The sequence below is a fragment of the Cygnus olor genome, chromosome 3, assembly GCF_009769625.2.
Source record: "Cygnus olor isolate bCygOlo1 chromosome 3, bCygOlo1.pri.v2, whole genome shotgun sequence".
Taxonomy (NCBI): Eukaryota; Metazoa; Chordata; class Aves; order Anseriformes; family Anatidae; genus Cygnus; species Cygnus olor.
Genome location: NC_049171.1, coordinates 103,986,562 through 104,008,834, shown reverse-complemented (window position 1 = coordinate 104,008,834; position 22,273 = coordinate 103,986,562). Strand labels below are relative to the sequence as shown.

General features: G+C 41.1%; 1 protein-coding gene and 1 long non-coding RNA gene across 6 annotated transcripts in view; one reads left to right on the top strand and one right to left on the bottom strand.

Moving 5' to 3' along the window:
• Positions 1-22,273, top strand: part of LCLAT1 (lysocardiolipin acyltransferase 1) — a 115,296-nt gene that overhangs the window by 5,502 nt on the left and 87,521 nt on the right. Inside the window, exons 1-2 of one of the 5 annotated variants that reach the window (XM_040550699.1) lie at positions 1,625-1,643; positions 9,141-9,246. The gene's annotated coding sequence lies outside the window, so the exon portion shown is untranslated. The other 4 variants (XM_040550703.1, XM_040550698.1, XM_040550701.1 and 1 more) reach the window with 4 other exon arrangements.
• On the bottom strand, positions 6,586-12,038 carry LOC121066906. Its single transcript, XR_005818015.1, has 2 exons — positions 9,121-12,038; positions 6,586-7,139 (listed from the first exon to the last, which is right to left on the bottom strand). It is a non-coding gene; the product is annotated as an uncharacterized LOC121066906 (long non-coding RNA).

Sequence of the window (22,273 nt, the reverse complement as noted above, 5' to 3'; positions counted from 1 at the left end):
AATGCATTTTTAGTAGTAAATTGACTTGACCCAAGACCTGTGTGTCTCAGAGGACTGAATGACAGTGCTGAGTGGTAGGTGATGAAAGTCCATGGAGACAGGATAGACTCAGGTGATGGTTACAGCAGTGCAAATCTCCCTTCCTGCGGAAACGCTGTACCACCTGAAGCAGGGAGCAGGAGAAACCACCACTGGGGTAGCTTGAGAAACCAGGAAGACCTTAATGCCTTAGTTAGGGCTCTTTGTCTTAGTGTCAGCTCTTCCAAAGTGCTGCACAAAAGCTTTCCTAACCACAATACTATTCGAAGCCTCCACCTTGGTTAACGTTTCATCATTCACACTCTGAGAATTATCATTTCCTCTAGACATGCTGACAAAACTCATTGCTTATTGCTCACAGCATGTCAGAACTGCTGATTTTGCTTCGGACTGCAAGATGTTTGGAAAGCCACATGCTTTTCCTGCAGCCAGCTCAATCCCCTCCACGCCGGCCTCTGTTGCTGTGGTTGCTCTCACCCAGAATGCCAGATCCTGTCCCCCACAAGTTAGAGCAGATGAGAAGAGCTGCTTGAAGCAGTGCTGGGTTTCATATCTTCAGTATCAAGTTCACAGAATTGTAGAATTCCTTCTGATAGCCAGATATATGACCTCTCTAACAAAGCTGGCCGAGTCTTTTCCACCTTGCTTGCCTCCAAGTCTGTGGATAAGCCTGTCAGAGGCAGGAGCCAGGGAGGATGATCTAGATGTGTCCTGTAAGTGCTCACCGTTCCACTACCCCAGCAGTGCCTCCTATACCCCAGGGACATTACTGGGGTCTCTCCCTGGCAGCAATACTACTCTGGAAAGATTATAACTGTGAGGAGGCCCAAATACAGCACCCGAGTGTTGGCTTTGCTCTGCCCCCCCCAAAAACAAACAGGATGATTGGAGTGGGAAGTGGGAAAAAGGAGTAGTCCTGTGCTCTCAACCTCTCCAACAAGAAATGGGAGTAACACCTGGCTGGTCACCGACCTGTTATCATGCCACAATCATGAATGGTTGCTAAATGTTGCAGCCAGAGAAATGCAGATCAGATGCAGATTAATTACTGCGTTTCATATGACAGGACATATATTTCTCCATAAGTCACTTGCATCTAAGCTAACACAGACAACGCAAAGCTATTCCTGCAGATCTGTACATTGCCCATGGCTGCACAGCTGAGCTCTCATTTCACAGATGAGCTTCTCATCCAGGAGAAGGAAGAGCTGAGTTTTTGATGAAAGCTCAATTTCTGCATTGCAGGGCGAGTAGTGGACAACATAATCTGATCTATGAACCTATGAAAAAGCTATGAGCTATGAAGACTGTGGGCAGGAGCGTGCTACTGGCAGTACTGTCCTTCCTCACTCCCCACCTCACTGTCTCGCTTTACTGCCTCGGCCTGGCAAGCCCCTGTAGATGTGAGCTGCCTCTCACAGCTTGTTATCCCACATTTTGTTTGCATCATGCTGGATCTGTCCAGGTGGTTAAACAAAAGGCATCTTTTTGTTATTGTTGTTGTTTTTACCGTGCAATTGCTACGTTTTTTACTAGGCCTTTGCTTTTCCCGTGAGGAATCTCTGGAAACTTGGATAGGATCCTTTGGCTCGCATTAGAGAAAGGTAATAAAATCTTGGGAACCCAAAATGCTTCATTGTTGTTTTCACCAAACATCTTTTCCCATTTTGAAAAATGCGCTTCTCTGTTCTAATTTGTTTCCATATTTAGGGAAAACTTCTTCCTAACCTGCCAGTTTTTCTTCTTTCCAGCAGACCTGTGCCCTCCAAGAGCCCTGCAGACCTTAACTCTGCATTCCATCACGCTTCTGACTCTCCACAGAGCTACAAGGAAGTCGATTATTTCCTCATTGCTCTGGATTCTCCATCTGTCACTTTGCGACATAATATTTACTTACCTTTTCGAAGCACTTTAAATCTCCATAGGAATGCATTATAAAAGTTCATTAGTGTTATTACTGTTCTCCATTGTGTAATGTTGAAAAATGGCTTATGCAAGTCTGGCTCTTCTGTTCTTGCTCTGACCCCATCCACTGTTCAGGTGCTGCTGCCTCCTCTGGGGACAGCAGTAACTCACCTTTGTTTTCCCAGTCTCTCTCTCAGATCCTACTGAGTCTGAGATAGGATAGGATCCTACTGAGCCTAAGAGAGGGACAACTGTCTAGTCTCCTACATGTTGGTTCAGAGACAGGCAGATCTGGATTCAAAGGTTGCTGCTTTTCTTTCTGCACTGCTGATGAACATGTCTGCATTTGAGTTCCAATATATGTTTTCACAGGCTCCAGTATGACCAGTATGATCTCAAAGCTCCTTTTGTATGGTGGGAAGGCTGAAGACCCTGTTGAGAATTACTTTACCGAATGTTGATGTGCTGCTGACTCTGACCTGTTTTCTCTGCCACAGTGTTTTTCTGTTTAGTACATAGTTACATTTTTTTGTTCCATTTTTTTTTTCTGTCATGCCAAAACACTTATTTTCAGTGATACAAAAGGCTGTCAAAACACCAGGTACTTGAACTGACAACACCATGTTGTTGTCATAGGAGCTTCTACTAAACAGGCTGGTGACCAAAGGTTGTGGACTGGTGAGACTCTTCCATGCTCTTCTTCCTCTCCCTCTTCATCCTTTTCGGAGGCATACTGGTCAACACACTCACCGTTTTATGTTAAACAGCTGCCATGTTTCAAGCCAGAGGTGACTGCATTTCAGAGACAAGCAAATGTACTTCTGTATTGCTGCCAGACTGTGATCTCATGTACTTTAGCCTTGTTTTTTCAAATGGCTCTACTGGATGTTAGTGGTGCAGCTCTAGCCTGACCCCAGTGTAAAAGAGATCTGATCTAATTCCGCTACCTTTTGGCATCCAAAAAATGTTAAGTATATATTTTAGAATAATGTACATTCTGCCATCCTGTTAACTCCTGTTTCACAGGGACTTGTTCTCCCTCCTAGCCAATTATTTTGACCAGAATTGGTGACTAATGGAAGCAATTTGTAGAAAGCATGCTGTTCCCAACTGACCAACAGCAAATTGCTAATGACTGACATTAGAGTGACTGTTCTCCACAGAGGAAGAGTTGAAAGCCCATTGCATGCAGCACCAATCATATTAACAACAAAACAAACCACCCTGATACTGGCACCTGCCATTTATCCTGGCTTCTTCTTGCCTCCTTCTGTGGCACATCTGTAATACCACACCAAAATACACCAACTGTGTATTTGTTTATACAAACATGAAATGCGATTTAAAACACTTTGATAACATGACCTTCTAAACTTGATGGACAAAATATTAAAAATACTAATTCACTGCAAGGAGCAATTCTGCACTGCTTAGGAGATGGTGCATGGGACTTAGTAGATCATTTTCATCTCTGAAATTTCTGAGACGTGATGAATGGAATTTCTTAGTATTTGAAACAAGAGAGGGGTATGTTTAAAAAGACTGGAAAGGACCGCAGTGTAAAATCCTTGTAATTCAAAAAAGGCAGTCTTGTTTTTTATTGCCCTTGTGGGGGAGTCTCCTGTGAACCAAACAGCCAATAAGTCAAATAAATATTTCTGAATTAAATTCATCTTCTCACAGGCTTTGGGGATTTTTTTTTTTAAAACACCAGTAATTTATTGAATTATCTTTCGTGGTTATACCTGCAGATGCCTTTTGAATTTGATAGCTAACACACTAAACTCCTAGTGTTTTTCAAATCAGCTAAATTCCCTATGTCATCTGTACCAGTTACTATATTTATAAGGCAGTAAACAGTGGCATTTATTGTTTGCTGTTCATGGGACTGTGCAGAAGAACAAGTTTAGTCTGTTTCCAGAGATATACACCTACCTTGCTGGCACCAGAAATATTATACCAGCTTAAATCAGTGCAATCTTTCCATGCTGTCACTGCCTTCCCTGTTTTGATGTTCACTGCTGTGCTGATTCCCTTTGAATTAGGGCCCTGTCCCCACTTCTGCCATTTCTGAAAAATTTAACAAGTGCAGCTTAGGCATGTTATGAGCAGCTAATGAATTTCACTATCTAAGAGGGTATGTTGGCTCTGATATCTGTTTTCCTTTGTAAGAAGATGGAGAAATGAACGTCCTTATGTTGACTTGTCAAATCCTTATCTTGAACCCTCTAGAAAAGTAGGAAAATGAAAGCAAGCAGGTGAATGTCCCAGATATCAAGTAACGCATCTCTTCTCATAGGCAGTGAAATTTGCATAGAAAACTCAAGAGAGAGGAAAAATCCAGATGGATATGGAGTACTGTAGTTTTGGCAAATGAATGACAAAGTGTGTTAGGGCAGAGCACAGGAATTAGTTCTGAGCTATCCTAAAGGGTTTCAGGATAGAGCGCATAGAGGTTTTGATGGTGGCATCTAAGCTGCTCTCTAGGTTGGAAGTCTTTGGGGAGAGCATCTCTCAACCTCTCACCTGTTGCATTTATGATCCCTTCTCATCTTTTCCTTCCTGTGACACAATCCTTTCCTCTTCCTCTTCTTCCCACTCCTTCAATTTACTACTTTATAACAACTCTGAGGCTAATTCTGCAGTTGCTTACATTGCAAAGGACAATTAGGAAAGCATTTAACACATTCTGAGCTTATTTAGGAGGTGCAAATAGCCATGTGAAGAGTAGACCCAGACCCTCAGCAGATCCATAAGGTGCTTGTGGGTCACATTCTGAAAATATTTTGATGCAAGCATAACCATATGCACCATGAGCTGTTAGAGAGTCTTCACATTAAAGTGACAGAGGCTTTTGCAAAGAACAGGAAAACATGAGTTTACTTTTCGCTTTTTTTTTTTTTTTTTGGAGGCATTACTAGCTCCTTAAAGATATTCTCCACATTGCTTATCTCTCTCTTTTTTTTTTTTTTTTTTTTTAAGTGGTCATTCTACTAGGCTCAGGTAGAGGCCCCAAGGGAGCTTTGTCTGCAAGTAAAACACAGAACTAAGCGATAGTGATTAAAAAGCAAAATGTTTTAGGTGCACTGCTATTAGTGAAGCCGGTTTCAAGTTTCCCCTCCTCTCTGTCATCACTCTTTTAGTGGCTCATTAGGAGCTTCATGGTACTACTCGTAATTCCTGGTGAGCTGTGCCATCACACGACTAATTAAAGGAGCACTCTGCAAATCATATCACTGAAAACCTTTTGTAAAGCCTACGCTGGTTACAGCCAAAAAATGCTCTTCTCATGTGTTACTGATATCTTAAATTCTTACCTCTTCATCTATACATTTCAAAGTCCTAGCAGTGGATGGACAGTAGCTTGCCTCACTTCCGTTTTCACTTTCTACTTCTCAGGTGCTAGCACAACTAAAAAGTATGAATCATTTTTAATTCCAATCCTTTTCAGAGAGTTCTCATTAATTCACCCCCCCCCCCCCCACCCTTGCCCCCAGTCATCTCTTTTTTTTTTTCTCCCAAGTTTGTTTTTCCACACAAGTATTCCTTACACAGCCACAGTGACTTTTAGTCTGGCTGCAAGTTCCTCTCTAATAGCTTTTGAACACATCTGACGAATTTCTGTCCGATTTGGTGGAAGGGTAGCAGTCTCAGAAACAATTACATTCCTACAAGATCTGTTAATACTGACAGCATGCCAGAGGTGAGAGAATTAAATTCATGCCCCCAGTGAGAAAACATTATTATTGTTCTTGGCAGCTGGTACACACTGGCCAACCTGTATCTACCACTTCTTGCCTTGTGTGGTTGTTGATCGTGGTGTGGGGAGGTGATAAGATTAATGCAGTAGGGAAGGAGGTAGGCTGAGGGATACAGGGAGCAAATCTGGCGGAATTCAGGCCTCCCTCCTTCCAGTTCTCCCCACAGTTGTTTTGGGACTAAATTAAATCCAAGATTTCTTTTTCTTTTTTCTTTCTTTCTTTTTTTTTTTTTTTATTTTCTTTTCTTTCAAATATGTCAAAAGCTCAAACACCACTTCAAATGGCATTATTTTTGTGGAGGTAAAGCCATTACCTAATATTGTTTTAACAATGCCTTTTGAAATGTACATACACTTCCAGTCAGCCAGATTCTTCCTTTTCACTAAATACTGAACATTCTTTTCTTCCCCTCACTGTTGTCTTTGGCTGTAGAAATTGTACTTTCCACTTTCATAAAAACTGCAGGGGTAATACGACTGCATGTATAGTTTTTGAGTAGACTTCTTGCATTCTGACAAAATGGCTATGTTAACTCATCTCACAGCGGTTCGAGGGCTTGCATGCTTTGCTTGGGTAGTTGTGACTGAAAACGCAATTCTATGTATTTTCTAGTACTGTGCCATGCTGAATGGTTGAAAAGCTGTCATGTTCTTCTTCACAGTAGGATACATAACTATGTGATAGACAAAATGATGCCTCTACAAAATGTACAAAATTGCTTTGGGGTCTTTAAGGAAATCAGAAACACCATTACATGTTTTAATCTTTCTTAACAACTTATTTTCTCCAGTTATAAGTAAAATGTCGTAACTGGAAGTTTGTATAGCCAGGCATTGGTGATGTAATACGCAAAGCCATATAGCGTTTCACATTTTCTTATCAAACTTTAATTAGTATCTCCTGACAGCATTCCCAGCAAAAACAAAGTGTCGTTACCACGAGCTATTGTGTCCTAAGAAAATGTCTTTACATATCTCTCATCTCTCATTCACTCCTTTATCTCTGAGGGTACTTTCCCAAGGGATCCCTCGCACTAGTACCCTAAACAGCCAATAGTTTGCCTTTCTGAGATTTAGTGTCTTGCCTTTATATTCTGCCCATCCTGAATCCATCGAGACTGAGAATTCTACCAGAGCATGTTCACCAAAGCCCAGGGTATCTCCAGTCTTGATCCCTCTGATAAGTTTTTCAGCATTGGTGAGCAACAGGTCCAGCAGCGTGTCTCCTCTGGTTGGGCTTTCTATCACCTCTGCTAGGAAGCTATCCTCGATGCATTCTAGTAGTCTCCTGGATTGCTTGCAGTTTGCTGTGTTGCTTTTCCATTAGGTGTCAGGGTGGTTGAAGCCACCTAGCAAGATCAGGGCCTTCAAGCATGATGCTTCCTGTAGCTGAAAAAGTAGCTCTTCATCAATATCCCCTCCTTGATCGGGTGGCCTGTAGAAGACACCAACCATTAAGTTTCCTGTGTCGGCTTGGTCTCTTAATTTTTACATGTAAGCTCTCAACCTATGCATTGCTGTTCTTCAAAGACAGCTCCATTCAATCAATCCCCCCCCCCCCCCCCCCCCCATGGTTTTGTTTCTTTGTTTGTTTGTTTGTTTTTCATCCCACTAAGGTTCTGTGACAGCAATCATGTCACAGTTTTCTAGCTGGGCAGTGGCTACCAGCTCCTCCTGTTTGGTATTCATGCTGTGTGCATTGGTATAGAGGTACTTCATTTGGTCTTTTGACTGTCTGACCTTTTTGACAGAACCTTTCTGGAGGGACAATATGGTGATATCCAGTAGAAAGACCATCCTATTCATCTGAGAGGCTGAAAAACTGGTTAATGACAGTCTCTAGCAGTGAGGGGAAGCCCTGGCCCAACGCAATAGTAAGAAGATGAAGGGTTGAGGAATCTTTTGAAACTGTAGGTGGTTTGAAGGAGATGCTTTTGGACATGGGTTTAAAGTACTCTGAGAATTCAGTTGAGTATTGTATCAATTTAAATCTTTAGCTTTACAAAAAAGGTATGACAATGGAATTTCCAACATTTTTAGGATGAGATTCCTGGAATGTTCATTCACTAATTTTTTACTTCCAATATTGACCAAATTGATGAATGATTTTCAGCTCCACAAGGGTACTTATTAAGGCAATGCACTCTCAATGAATGATGATGATAGATGCTTCCAAAGAGCTGATGTTGGCCTCAATATTACCTACAGCAGAAAACAGGGATCCCACCAGTGGAGTGGCTATGGGGCAATATATCTTAAAATGGTTATGGGGTCAGGTTTTTCCGTGGTACTTGAACTTTACAGATTTGCCAAGGGATGTGTTTGCCACGCACAGGAAATGGTTAAGGGGTCAGAAAGAGAACCCAGATCACTTTGGCCCTAATCCAGCAGCTCCATTGAGCAGGACACGGGCTTGGCTCGGTTTTAAAAAAGTATAACACTTCACTTTAAACCTCCTGGAGTTTTCTTTCTTGGGTTGAGGGTTTCACCAGATGCGTTCACCTTGTAAAAACATGTACGTGGAAAGAGTATAAAAGGGTTAACTGAGTCAACAACACGCAGCTGTAAAGTTCAGTGCAATAAAGCTGAAAATATTGCCAGTTTCAGAGAGAATTCGGACTAACCACCCCCAGGCCTGCCCTAACAGCACTGGAAATCATTCCATGGCTGTTTGCTGCTGCTTTCTTTCCTGCCTGCCTGACAATTTTATGAGAAAACCCGCTGCTAGCAGCAGTAGGGTATTTTGCCCGTAACACAGCACTCTTAGGCTGATTAGCTGTCGCACTTTATAGCTGATAACGGACTTAAGATGATTTTATTATTATTATTGTTATTATTGTTATTATTGTTATAATTGTTATTATTGAGTTCCTCACAGCCCTGAACCAGAAGGCCGTGTCACCCAACGGCCATTGGCAGTCCTGTTTTGGGGAGGAAAGGCCTGGCAGGGGTAGGAAGGAGGGCAGAGGAGAGGTTGTGCAATGCGAATTCCTGTCATTTTGATCAAACTGTTGCAAAATGTGGCTGAAAACTGCATATGCTTCGCTATATGCAGGCAGGCAGAGAAGCTTTGGGGCCTGCAGGACACCGCCCGCTGCCCCTTTAAGGGAGGCCGGGCGCGGGAGCGGCGCCATGGCAACGGCTTGACAGCCGCGACCGGAAGAGATCGGGGGGGGGGGGGTCGGAGGTCGCTGCTGGCAGCGCCAAGATGGCGGCGGCCATAGCGGCGCTGGGCGCTGATGCGGTCCGTCGCGATCCGCGCACCGGCGGCCCTGTGAGCGGGAGGGGCTGCTCCCGGCGCGGCGCCGCCTCCCCTCAGGTGAGGCCGGGCCCCGGGGGCTCTTTCGGGTGGGTTGCGGTGGCCGTGGGCGGCGAGGCTGCAGCCACGGGGCTCGTTCGGTGGGGCCCGGCCTTACCTGCTTCCCTTCCTCCCCAGGCATGGCCGGAGCGTTGTAGGAGGGCTGCGAGCCGCGGAGATGCCGGGCGGGGACACGCCGCAGGGGAGTGCCTGAGATCGTCTGGGAACACGTTGTGTGAAAAGTGTACGTCACGAAACCTTGGCTTCAGTACCTTTAATTCTATTATATCTAAAGAGACAATCGCATGATTGTTGTTATACTCTCATCCTTAGCATCTGTTCTTCTTAAGAAAGCAGAGTCAGTGTAGACTTCTGTAGAAGATTACAGTAAAGTTCTGTGTAGATTTGTTTCATTTTTTTTCCAACCATCCTCCTGTGGTTTTCCCTAGTCGCCGTGCCTCTTGTCACTTCTCCCATTGGTGATGCCGTGCATGCTGCTATCTCGGCTAGATTTACTCTGTAGCAAAACTAAACTTTGACCCAAATGTCCCATGTGCAAGAAGTGCAGGAGGGGGGTCAGAACAAGGTCTGTAACTTGTGACAGCCAAACTGCTGAGAACTTAACTGGCTGTAGAAAGCTGGGTACCAGAAATAAATGCTAGAGTTAAACTACGTGTGCAGCCTCGCTTTGGTTCTTATGCGTATTCATCGTGATACCATTCTTGGATGTAATTATTTGTAAGCCATACTTAACCTAGTTTATTAAGTGGGGTGTGCTTACATAATGGGTTGCATATTTTGATTATTGATTGCTAAGCATCTACATAGGAGACGTTTCTTCTTTTAAAGACAACGCCTAATCTCTGCTTTTGGACACTTAGACTTTTCAGTAGTATTTACCCTGGCAATGATTTAGTCTTTATCAAGCACAAGCTTATTTTGCAGTAACATGAAAAAAAAAAAACAACAGACAGTCTATTTGCTTTTCTTTGTTACAAAATGGGGAAACTAGGATTAAAAAGTAGGAAAGTCAAAGTATGTCTTAAAATGAACACCGCTGAAATGTTGGTTGGCTCATCAGATTTTGTAGTGTTTTTTAATACTTAGAATAGAGAGCTTCAGTGGGGATTTTAGCAGTGTTAAGGTTACTTGATTCAACAAATCCGTCCTCTGTTTGCTCAAGTGACGGGCTGTCATGTGTTTCATCTGTTCCTGCAGAGCCTCTGCTTCTCCAGCAGGTACTTCTATTGATGCCTGTCCATTTCTTCTTTCCATATTTCTTACTCCTGTTCTCCACTGACAGTCTTTTTCAAGGTTGTCCCTTGTTCACTTGTTTCTTCAGGTTGTGGTGCTGAGAACAGGCAGACAAGATTCCTGTGTCCGATATTGAGTTACATAATCTGGTTTAATGTTTTATTAGCTACGGACTGGGAACTAGCTGGCTTGTTTACATTGTGCAATGTTTGGTCAGCTCTTAGAGCTAGGAGAGTGGAAAATGGAACCTTTAGAGAGTTGACTTTTTGAAACAGATCCTTTCTGAGTGTGTGGAAAGGCTTGCACTTTGGTTTATGTAACTTTTTGTTGACTTGGACAAAAAGTTTATGACTCCTGAAAGACAGCTGTGCTTTATAAAGGCCCTTGTTGCTATTGCAGGATAGGATGAGATGGTAGAGAACAATGTTAGTAGACTTCTTTAAACCTAGACAAAATATTTCTTCTTTTTTTTAGGGCTTTTTCTCATATGTCTGCTTATGGAGGGAGGCTTTACCGGTCAATACAAAAGTAATTGCTCGACTTGGTTAATACACTGTCCTTTCATAAGTCTGAGAAAATGAATTTGCGTTTAATCTGATAATGGGCTTATTCTTTTCTGGGGATTCCCTGAAACAAAACTGTTTTTTCATCTTGCTGCTTTGACACAGTCTTTTCCAAGACTTTCTCTGTAATACTAAAACTTCTGTGACTTGCAAGTTTTTTGATCATCCTTTGGTATAAACCTGCCATTTATGTCCTTGTGGGTATCAAGGTACAAGAAATGAAACAAGAAGTAAAACCAAGCACATCATTTCTCTTGCTGAACTGAAGAGAAACAATAACAGGTAGTGCTGGTTCTGACAAGCCCACATCATCATGATTTTAAAATAGGAATCGAGTTTGATTTCATGAAACCTTGTTAGTTGTCTCAGGTGAAGATTTAGCCAACTGTTCATGGTAACTGGATTTTATTGTGGTTGTACATGAAATGAACATACAGACCTGGGGTTATTGTGTGGTATTTTTTTCTCTTACTTTTTGCTTGTTTGGTGTGATAATGATTCAACCCAGATACAAATGTTATTTGGGAAGTTAAAGAAAATGTGCCTTATGACCTTTCAAGTCCATTAGGAAGACCTTCTCTGGTGTTTGAAGGTGAAAATATTACTGTCCTGCATGTGAGAACTTGCGTGAACCACTTAATATGGCCACTAAAGCGGTTTTAACAGTGGTAAAAGCACTGAGAAGCCTTTTTTTTTCAGTTTGGTCAGCTCTTGGAGAGACAGAAGTGGTAAACGGTAGATTCTAAACTGTTTTCTTCCTCAAATAATATTCTTTATGTCTGAGTAATTAATTCCACATCACTTGGTAATTTTGCTCTTAGGTTTCATTGCGTTTACTCTTACCTAGTGTTACTATGGATTTTAACATTGATTTCCCCAATCTCCACACAAGCAACAGTCTGCATTTGTTCAGATTGAGTATTAGCACTGTGTTTGAATTCAGAAGATAATCATATATCTTGCAAATTACCCAATGGCTGTTTCATCTTGAAACATTTAGAAATTCATTTTAGTTTCTCCTAATTATAACGTTAGGCAGCAGTCTAAACTTAGGACAGCACTTTGGCAGTGATATGCTTGTTTTTCCAAACTAAGCATATTTTCTGTGGTTAAATTTTCCTTTCATTTAAGTACAGATTTTAATCAGCGTAGGCCAAATTTTTCCAACCATGCTTAAAATTAGCTTGAGCCATATTTTAAAAGATGTTCTCCTAATGTGATTTAACGTATTGAGAAAAATGTATGCATAAATAAATAAATGTTTTCAAGCTGATTAATGCTTTTGAAGTGTTTTTACAACTTATTTCCATCAAAAATTTATAGATTGCCTCAAATAGTCTTGATACTAGCCTTTTTGTAATACATACCACTGAAAGCACTTCATGCTGTGCTTCTGAAATTTGAAAGGTAGCTGTTCAGAAAGAAACTGTAAATTCTGCTCAGCAAGAAGCCAGGTTACATCAGAACAAAGTAAAATGCTGTTCTTCCAGACTTCTGTGCAAGCATTGTTTTGGAGATTACTGAAGTTTTCATTGGTCGTCTCGTACCTCCTTCGGCAGGGTGTGAGTACTGCTTTCTGTTAGTAAGCTGAAGTTGTAGATTTCACTAAATGATTTTTCTCATAACCAGGACTGTTACCCAGAATTCATATTGTATAGTTGAAAATTTCTCGAGCATTCAGCTCAGTGAAGAGCAGATGTGTGTTTTGTGCTCGTTAATAAGAAAATAACATTTAACTCTCCTGGTGAACCAGGAGATAGTAATGAGCACATGCAGATCTATGAAAGTTAACTTTTCAAAGTGAGCCAGACTGAAAACTGGTTTTCTGCATTCCATCTATAGTCAGAACTTGGAACTTGTTCATAGCTCTGCCACGTAAATTTTTTAGATAGTATACCAGCCAGAGTTTGGGGCCGTGTGCTCTAGGGAAGTCATCACAAGGTTCTTTAACAAAGCCATGGAAACCTATGTAAGATTTCTCAAAGAGCGAAACAAATAGAAGAAAAAATTACCTATTGGGTCTCTACTGGGATTAAGTAATATTTTTTTAATTCTGAGCTAGTGGAAAGCCTTTTTCCCTTGAGTAGAAAATTTCAGGAAGTGTGAGGTAACACGTGGATGCCAAGGTTATCGAGTGATTGTGTAGAGTCTGGTAAGACTGGTGAATCATTTCCTATTAGTGCCCTGCATAGACGGTACCTTTCTTCTGGTCTTCCCTCTTCAGTGTGAAAACACCAGTAAATCTGTCAATTTGACTAGTAATTTCCCATAAATATAAAACAGTTTTAGGGGTATTTGTTTCAGGGTCTCTTGCCAAGGTCAATACGTTTGTCCTTACAACAAGTAAAAATGGTATATTGACAGTAAACTACTTATTCATTGACAGGTAGTGGAAACAGTGTTCTGGGAACTGATGTGCATTTCACGTGTGGATAGGGGGTGCTTGATATGGTTTAATCTCTCTTAAATAACTGTACAATCTCTGGGAAGATGAAATGTAATGTTCTGGGTATATTTGGTCTTTCTGTAGTTTAGGATAGACTGTTTTAAAAAGAGGATCAGTCTTACTGCATTTTGTGCTGTCTCCAGGAGATGGATAGGCTTTGCACTGTAGTTTCCTTAGAAAAAATATTTGTGTGTCAGTCTGATTTACAGGAAATGTTTTGCAGACTCATCTATTTCTAACCATTGAAAGTAACAAAGTGTCTCCCAAAATTATGCTGTTGCTCAGAGAAGTGTGTTCTTTTATTAGGAACATCAGGTTTAAATTTTCTCACTTGAATACCAACTTCTAAATAAAACTCTGACAGTTACCACTATTTCCAGTGCTTGCATTGGTCTACTGTTCATTACAAAATGGATGCTTCATTTTATCATAAGTGGCTGTATCCCTGAGGTTGCAATTTCCAAATTTTACTTAAAGTAATCATTTGTGTATAAACTTTCTTCACTGAAAAGTTTTTCTGCTTATATAGTACTAAAGGTAGGCATTGTACTTACTGCGTCTCAGTCTTGCTCTGAAGAAAGAGTCTTGGTCTATTTCTTAAATGTTGAGAATCAATGGATTTTGCACCTCTTTCTGTTGGATATAACGTTAGAAGTTGAACAGTATTGGCTCCAGTAAGCAATAAAAATGTCCCAATTAAGACAATGCTTTAAATAACATCTCACTTAGATTTTGACCGTGAAAGAACTTTGTTTATCATCTGCCACCTTAATAATTCTTAAGTGACAAATGCCTGCAAAAATGTCAAAGGTTAAACAGCTGTATTTTTGTGTGTCTTGTAGGTGATTGAGGGACCTCAGGAGATGACTGTTCTGTAAAATCAAGACAAAGTTTGATACATAAATACATGTATTTGTGTGGAAGTTAAATGTTTACAGAAGCAAATGTGACTTGAATGCTCACAACAGGGATATTACTAAAATTATTGTTGATAACACAAATTCGTATCTTTTGTCTAAAGGAAAAATAGGTAAAATTGTTTTCTTCTTTAAAATAGTTGCATAAGGCTAATCTATTGAAGAACAATATAATGTGATACTTTACTGCACAAGAGTGCTGTGTATGTTTGAAAATATGCTAATAGCAGTTATTTTGAATTAATGAGAGAACCTTATGAGATGTTTAGAGGACTTCATAAGTTTTGATTGTCTCAGTTACACGTTAGTATGGTTTTCTTAGGGTCTGCCTTCTTTCTTTGCCTTTGCAGCTCTGCAGACCATTGCCCTTGTGCAACAACATTATGCCCCTGAAGTGGCTTTAGCAAGTACTTTTTTTATGAAAGCTTTAAATTGTTCAATTGTGTACTGAGTTATATGCTTGTTGCCTGTGGCTTCAGATATCTTCAGATTCTTGTCCTTTTCACACATACACAGTGGTAAATAGAAGTGGTAATGTGCTTTTTTTTTTTTCTTGTGTTAGCTTTGTGTAAGGCATTCGTAAAAGTCTGTTAAGCAAACTAGCATTGCAGGTCTTGTCCATAGCTTTGTTATGAGCACTAAGGCATGCAGAATTAATGCTGCTTTCAGAACAAAAGGCATCATCTTTGTGAGAAGAATGCTAAAATGAGTTGGTCTGTTAAAAAGAAAGATTACATTTCCTGTGGTCGTCTTCTCTCGCTGTGACTTGAAGTACAGAACTAGCTGAATAGGGCATATTTAGGACAGGCTTTTGCTGAAGTTTAGAAACATGTCAATTATTGATAAATTTAAAATAATCAAACCTTAAAATCTAAGGGAAATTTCTGGCAGCTTTGGATTTCAGTGCAAGGTATTTTGTATGTACAGTATTAAGAGATGATAATGTATACTGCAAGTATCACAAAAGGCTAGGAGATACCCAAAATGGGAAATAGTTGCAAAATATCATTGTACATCAAGTTGCATAAGCTGTAGAATATTTTATAATGAAAGTTTTCAGCAGCACTTAAAATGGTCTGTTCTCTCACAGTAGATTCTAATGAATCTTTTATAGCATGATGGGAAAGACAGTATCAGCAGGTATTTCTTCATCACTTGAAGACTGTTGTTACTGCTGTAGCTCTCCAGTCATTTAGTTAAGCGTTTACAACCTTTAAGGGGTGTAGGTACAGGCTTTAAACTAACTGCCTTTGCCCTCAATAGCCTGTAGAGATAGCATTTCCAGGGATTTTTGCAGGTGGGAACATAGTTCTTCCGCATGCAACTGTTGCAAGACTCCCAGCTCTTAAGAATTTCGGATCTGGAGTTACTGTAGAGGAGTGGCTTAACCACAGGAGTTGCATCTCCTTTTGTCAGATCTTAGTGTCTGTCCTTCTCTTGAGAAAGATTGCGGTGTGCCTTTCTGCTAATACCAACGTTTTGAATGATTTTAGTGTTTAGAGTGAAGTTATAAAGAACTTCTTTTCTGATTAGAAAAGTATTTGATATAGAACTGTCAGCATCTTGTTTCTTAACTAGATGATTGTTTTATTCTTAATATCTCTCCTCTAAGTTGAACTTTACTGAGAGCTCTCAGATTTCCACCAGGCGTGTTTTGAAGACCTAGAACATAAAAGTGAAGTTCATGTTGGAATGCAGTCTGGAGAAAAGCAAAGTTCTGGGCAAGCATTTTTCCTTTTTCCAAATGTAGAGCTAAAGCAACATTAATAATACTTCTACAAAAACGTTACTGGGCTGATTTAAAGCAAAACTCTAAAACTGTTATATCCCACATGGCATGAAACATTCCTGCTTTTTTTCCCCCCGCTGTATTAACTTCTTACACAGAAAGGAAATGAATTTTAGAAAGAATGTTATACTTAAGCCATTTGTGACATTTTCTGTTAAGGAAATACCAGCTGTCAAGAAAGATGCAGCCAATGTTGAATTATATTAAAAACATTGTAAAGGAACTATTTGTCAATGAAAAGTGGATTAATTAAAACACTTTTAACTATTTTTGCTCTGGAATAGGGTTAGGGAAGTTCCATATATGCCTGTTCTAAACTCAGCCATTACGAAAAGTCACAAAATTATTTTTTTCGAAAGGAAGTTTACTTAGCTAAGTTATTCCCTAATTTAGAATAAATAAGAAAAATAACAACTAAAATGTGATGAGTTGGATTTTTTAAAAAAAAAACGGGGGGGGGGGCTTGGAGTCAATATCTTTTATCTTCAGATTCTGAAAGCTAGCTTTCATTGATTTTTTTTTTTTTTTTTTTTTTTCCTTGGTGGACAGAATTTATTTCAAAAAGAAAATAGGTTATATTTCAGGGTTATCATATTAAGGTTTTTATTTAAAGCCTTTTTCTTTTATGAGCAATTAATATCACTAGGAGGTATTATTTTGCTTCTCTAGAGGGAAATAGTGAAACGTACATTTAAAAAAAAAAAAAAAGTAACCTGAATCAGGCATGTGAAACACTATTATGATAAGTTTTACTCTTTAATCCAGTATAGCCTGCTGGATATTCACTACGGTGAATACACAGACTTACTGTACTGTTTTGAAACATAAGTGGTAATTAAACCAAAAGCTTTGTTCTTTTTTCCATTAATCTATTGATAACAGATTTACCCTTTCAAAGGTAGTAAATGCAGAAAGTTATTCCTGTTACATCTCTGCTTTTATTTATGTACAGAATTTGAAGGAGATGCTTAAACATTATAGTTATGTGACTTACTTAAATATTGAATTTTGATTTTAGAAAAGTATAAACATTGCATGTGGGAATGGTACGTCTTCCTCTGCTTAGGATGTCCTACCTTTTAATTATAATTATTTTCTGGAAATTCATGAATATCAAAAAGCTTTCTTTTGTCCCTTGAATATACTAAAATTACATTTCTCAAGTTGCATGATTTCTATGAGAGGTAAGCAGTTGTTCCCCAAAATTCTCTTCACATTAGTCTGCATTACAGTATCAACAAAAACATAGGTACAAATGATATATTGAATACATCTTATTAACGTCACCCACATCTCCACATACAAACTGACCGTCTGCAATTCCATTAACATACTAGCTTTTTTTCCCTTAAGAAAATTGCTGTTTAGGATGGATTGTGTATTAGGAATGCCTTACGAATCTAAGGAATATGGTCTGTAGAACCCATTTTACTAGTTGCACATTTGATGTATACTGAACTGAATAAAGGATTGATGATTAGCTGAAAGTGTCCTTAGTTAAACGCCACTCTGAAGATTCGGATTGTGCTTTTTACTTGATAAGCACTTGACATCCAACATTGTTATTAAGAATAGCTAATTGTAGTCCATTGTAATCCTTGTATTCAATGCTAAGGTTTCAAATTGGACACCTGTAAAACAAGGAATGTGAAGCTTCCACAATTGTAGTTCTGTATTCCTCCCAAGCTATCTGTCCTTGCTTCCACCCTTGGTAGGCCTCCTTTTTCTGCCTGAATTTGGCCAGGAGATCCTCATTCATCCATGCAGGCCTCCTGGTGTTTTTGCCTGACTTCCTCTTTGCCAGGAGGAGGTAATCCTTGAATATTAACCAGCTTTCTTGGACCCTCTTTCCTCCAGGGTTTTGTTGCGTGGTATTCTACCAAGCAGCTCCCTGAAGAGGTCAAGGTCTGCTCTCCCCAAGTCCAGGGTAGTGAGCTTGCTGTGCTCCCTCCTTGCTGCCCTCTGGATCCCAAACTGTGCCATGTCATGGTCACTGCAGCCACGGCTGCCCTTGAGCTCCACGTTCCCCACCAGCCTCTCCTTATTGGTGAGAATGAGGTCCAGCACAGCAGCTGTCCTTGTTGATTCCTCTATCACTTGGAGAAGGAAGGTATCATCAGTGCATTTCAGGAACCTCCTGGATTGCCTATGCCCTGCTGTGTCATCCCTCCAACAGATACTGGGGTGGTTGAAGTCCCCCATGAGGACCAGGGCTCATGACTGTGAGGCTGCTCCTATCTGTCTATAGAGGGCCTCATCTGCCTGGTCTTCCTGGTCAGGTGGCCTGTAGCAGACTCCCACCACAATGTCACCTGTAATCCCGACCCACAAGCTGACTTGGTCAGCTCCTCATCCATGCCCAGGCAGAACTCCAAGCACTCCAGCTGCTCTTTGACATAGAGGTGATCCCCCCATCCTCATTTCCCCTGCTGGGCCTTCCTGAAGAACCTGTATCCTTCCATCCCAATGCTCCAGTTATTGGAGCCATTCCACCATGTCTCTGTAATGCCAGTAAGACAAAATCTCTTAATTTTGCAGCTATCAGGGAGGTATTTTCAGGAACATTGGCATAATTCAGAATTTCCTAAAAGTTAACAATTCTGCTGTGAGTAGTACAGGCACCAGAGGAATTATTCTAGTGATCAAGGGCTGAAAACTCTCCTGGTTTTGTGCCACTTTGTGCAGATGTTATACAAGCTTTATTGAGTTCAGATAACCTATAGGTGCTTCTTAAGGGAAGGTGATTCTCATGAAAATGAAAGGGACCTTACCAGAACTAAGAGATGCTTCGAGATCAGCTCCCCTCATCCTAGTGGGGGATTTTAACTTGCCAGACGTCAACTGGGATCACCACACGGCTGACACGAGCAAGTCCAGGAGGTTCATAAAGCACCTAGATGATAACTTCTTGGTGCAGGTGCTAAGTGAGCCAACTAGGAAAGGCTCCCTCCTAGATCTGTTGCTGGAGAGCAGAGAGTGTCTTGTGGGAGACATGGCAATTGGCGGCCGTCTCGGTCATAGTGACCCTGAAGTGGTTGAGTTTAGAATTTATGGTGACAGAAGGAAAACTGCCACCAAAACTTCAGCCCTGGATGTGGGGAAAGCAGACTTCAGGCTGCTCAGGGAACTAGTCAGCAAGGTCCCCTGGGAAACTGCTTTTGAAGGCATTGGTGTCCATCAGTGCTGGTCCATCTTTAAGCACTGCCTCCTAAAAGCTCAAGATCAGGCGATTCCAAAATATCGGAAGTCAGGCAAGCGGGGCGGAAGGCCGGCCTGGCTGACCAGGGATCTTCTACTGGAGCTAAGGCGAAAAAAGAAAGTGTACGGCTGCTGAAAGGAGGGTCAGGCGACGATGAAGGAATATAGGGATGCTGTTCGTGTTTGTAGGGAGAAAATTCGTGTGGCCAAAGCCTAACTAGAGTTGAAGCTAGCCATGTCTGTGGGAGACAATAAAAAAGGTTTTTTTTAGATATGTGAACAGAAAAAGGAGAACCAAAGAAAACATAAGTCCACTACTAGATGGGGAGGGTCTCCTCACAGACAATGACATAGGCAAAGCAGAGACGTTTAATGCCTTCTTCACCTCTGTCTTCAACACTGATGATGGGCTTCGGGACCCAGGGTACCCTGAGCTGGAGGACCATGACGGTGGGAATGACAAACTCCCAACCGACCCTGAACGTGTGCGGGATTTGCTGCTCCACCTGGATCCATACAAGTTCATGGGTCCGGATGGGATTCATCCCAGGGTGCTTAAAGAGCTGGCAGACGTCATCGCGGGACCTCTCTCAATTATTTTTCAACGATCTTGGGAATCTGTGAGGTCCCATTGGACTGGAAGCTGGCAAATGTTGTGCCAATTTTCAAGAAGGGTAAGAAAGAAGACCCTAGCAATTACAGGCCTGTCAGTCTCATGTCAGTGCCTGGTAAGATTATGGAGAGGATGATCCTTGAAGTTATTGAAGTGCACCTGGGGGACAATGCAGTCATTGGTCCCAGCCAACATGGGTTCATGAGGGGTAGGTCCTGCATAACAAATTTGATTTCCTTTTATGATAAGATCACCCATCTAGTCGATCAAGGGAAACCAGCTGATGTGATCTTTTTGGACTTCAGCAAAGCCTTTGACACAGTTTCCCATAGGATCCTACTGGACAAAATGTCTAGCATACAGCTAAACAAAACCATGATACGATGGGTGAGCAATTGGCTGAGGGGCAGGGCTCAAAGGGTTGTGGTAAATGGGGCCACATCTGGCTGGCGGATGGTCACTAGTGGGGTCCCTCAAGGCTCCATTTTAGGGCCAATCCTCTCCAATGTTTTTATAAATGATTTGGATGTAGGACTAGAAGGTGTTTTGAGCAAATTTGCCAACGACACTAAACTTGGAGGAGTTGTGGACTCGGATGAGGGTGGAAAGGCCTTGCAGAGAGATCTGGATAGATTGGAGAGCTGGGCGATCACCAACCGCATGAAGTTTAACAAAAGCAAGTGCCGGGTCCTGCACCTGGGACGGGGCAACCCTGGCTATACGTACAGACTGGGCGACGAGACGCTGGAGCGCAGCCCTGCAGAGAGGGATCTGGGGGTTGTGGTTGACAGCAAGTTGAATATGAGCCAGCAGTGTGCCCTGGCAGCCAGGAGGGCCAACCGTATCCTGGGATGCATCAAGCACAGCGTTGCTAGTCGGTCGAGGGAAGTGATTGTCCCGCTCTACTCTGCGCTGGTGCGGCCTCACCTCGAGTACTGTGTGCAGTTCTGGGCACCACAGTACAAAAAGGACATTAAACTGTTGGAGAGTGTCCAGAGGAGGGCGACAAAGATGGTGAAGGGCCTAGAGGGTAAGACGTATGAGGAGCGGCTGAGGTCACTGGGCCTGTTCAGCCTGGAGAAGAGGAGGCTGAGGGGGGACCTCATCGCAGTCTACAACTTCCTCACGAGAGGGAGTGGAGAGGCAGGTGACCTATTCTCTGTTATCACCAGTGACAGGACCCATGGGAACGGTGTGAAGCTGAGGCAGGGGAAGTTTAGGCTGGACATCAGGAAGAGGTTCTTCACCAAGAGGGTGGTTGCACACTGGAACAGGCTCCCCATTGAAGTAGTCACTGCACCAAGCCTGTCTGAATTTAAGAAGAGATTGGACTGTGCACTTAGTCACATGGTCTAAACTTTTGGGCAGACCTGTGCGGTGCCAGGAGTTGGCCTTGATGATCCTTATGGGTCCCTTCCAACTCGGGATATTCTATGATTCTATGATTCTATTCTTTTAAAGCTCACAACAGCTTTGGAGGAGTTAGATGCTAAGCTTAAAATAAATTGTAGAGTAAGGGGTGTTGTTTAGGAACAAGGTACCTTTTGTATTTGAAGTCTTAGGATGGTATGAATTGAGAACCAAAGTGGTGGCTTTAAACCTGTTGTTGTTAGAGCATTTTAAATGTGCTTTGTAACTGGGCTGCCAGAGAAAAATAATTTCCCTTCCTGAGGGAGGAAGGAAAGAGAAGCATTTGCTGTGTTTTGCTATTGGTTGTTTCTCTTGTTTATGTAATGGTGTTGCACTATAAGAAGGGACGAAAGCACTTCTTATACACAGAAAAACATGGTTGTTAAACCACCAAAAAAAAAAGATGTTTCAGGAGTATGCACAGTATCAAAAACATTTTTTCTCATTCTTGATTTTGCTTTTGTGTTTATAGTTTTAAAACTATATAAATGTGCCTTTCTGTTAGTTAAGGAAATCTACCTGGCATTTTTGTAATGAAAATGCTTTTAAACAGACATTTCACAATTTCACTAAATTTTCAGAATTTCTTGACACGGTTTTGTTGTTAAGTGAAAGATTTCTTCTTTAACAAAAAATATTTGCCCCACCTATTTTCATTTGCTAGTGGCGGGAACAGTAATATTAAAAGCTGTTTAAAATACATGAAATGATTCCTGCAGTCACACCACTTTCTTTTTTTTTTTTTTTTTTAAATTCTAGAACAGTGAAAAGTAATAAGAATTATTCAACATAAGCAGTGATTTTGGAGGCTGAAATCGCTAAGTATCCTGCAGGGTGCAGACTTAGACAATTTACAAATCAATAAGTTTGGCTTCTTCAAGCAAAAATTGGGACTTCTTAGATAATGGACAGTAAATGTTGGCAATAAAGGTCATTTCTTAACTTAAGGTAATGTAGAATACATTGTACTGAACTGTGGAACAAAGGAATGTAAATACTTAAAAAAATTTTTTGAATCAACTTCTTTTCAAAGTGTCTTGACCTTTATTGAGTCCCCCTAGCTGACATTTTAAAAAGATTT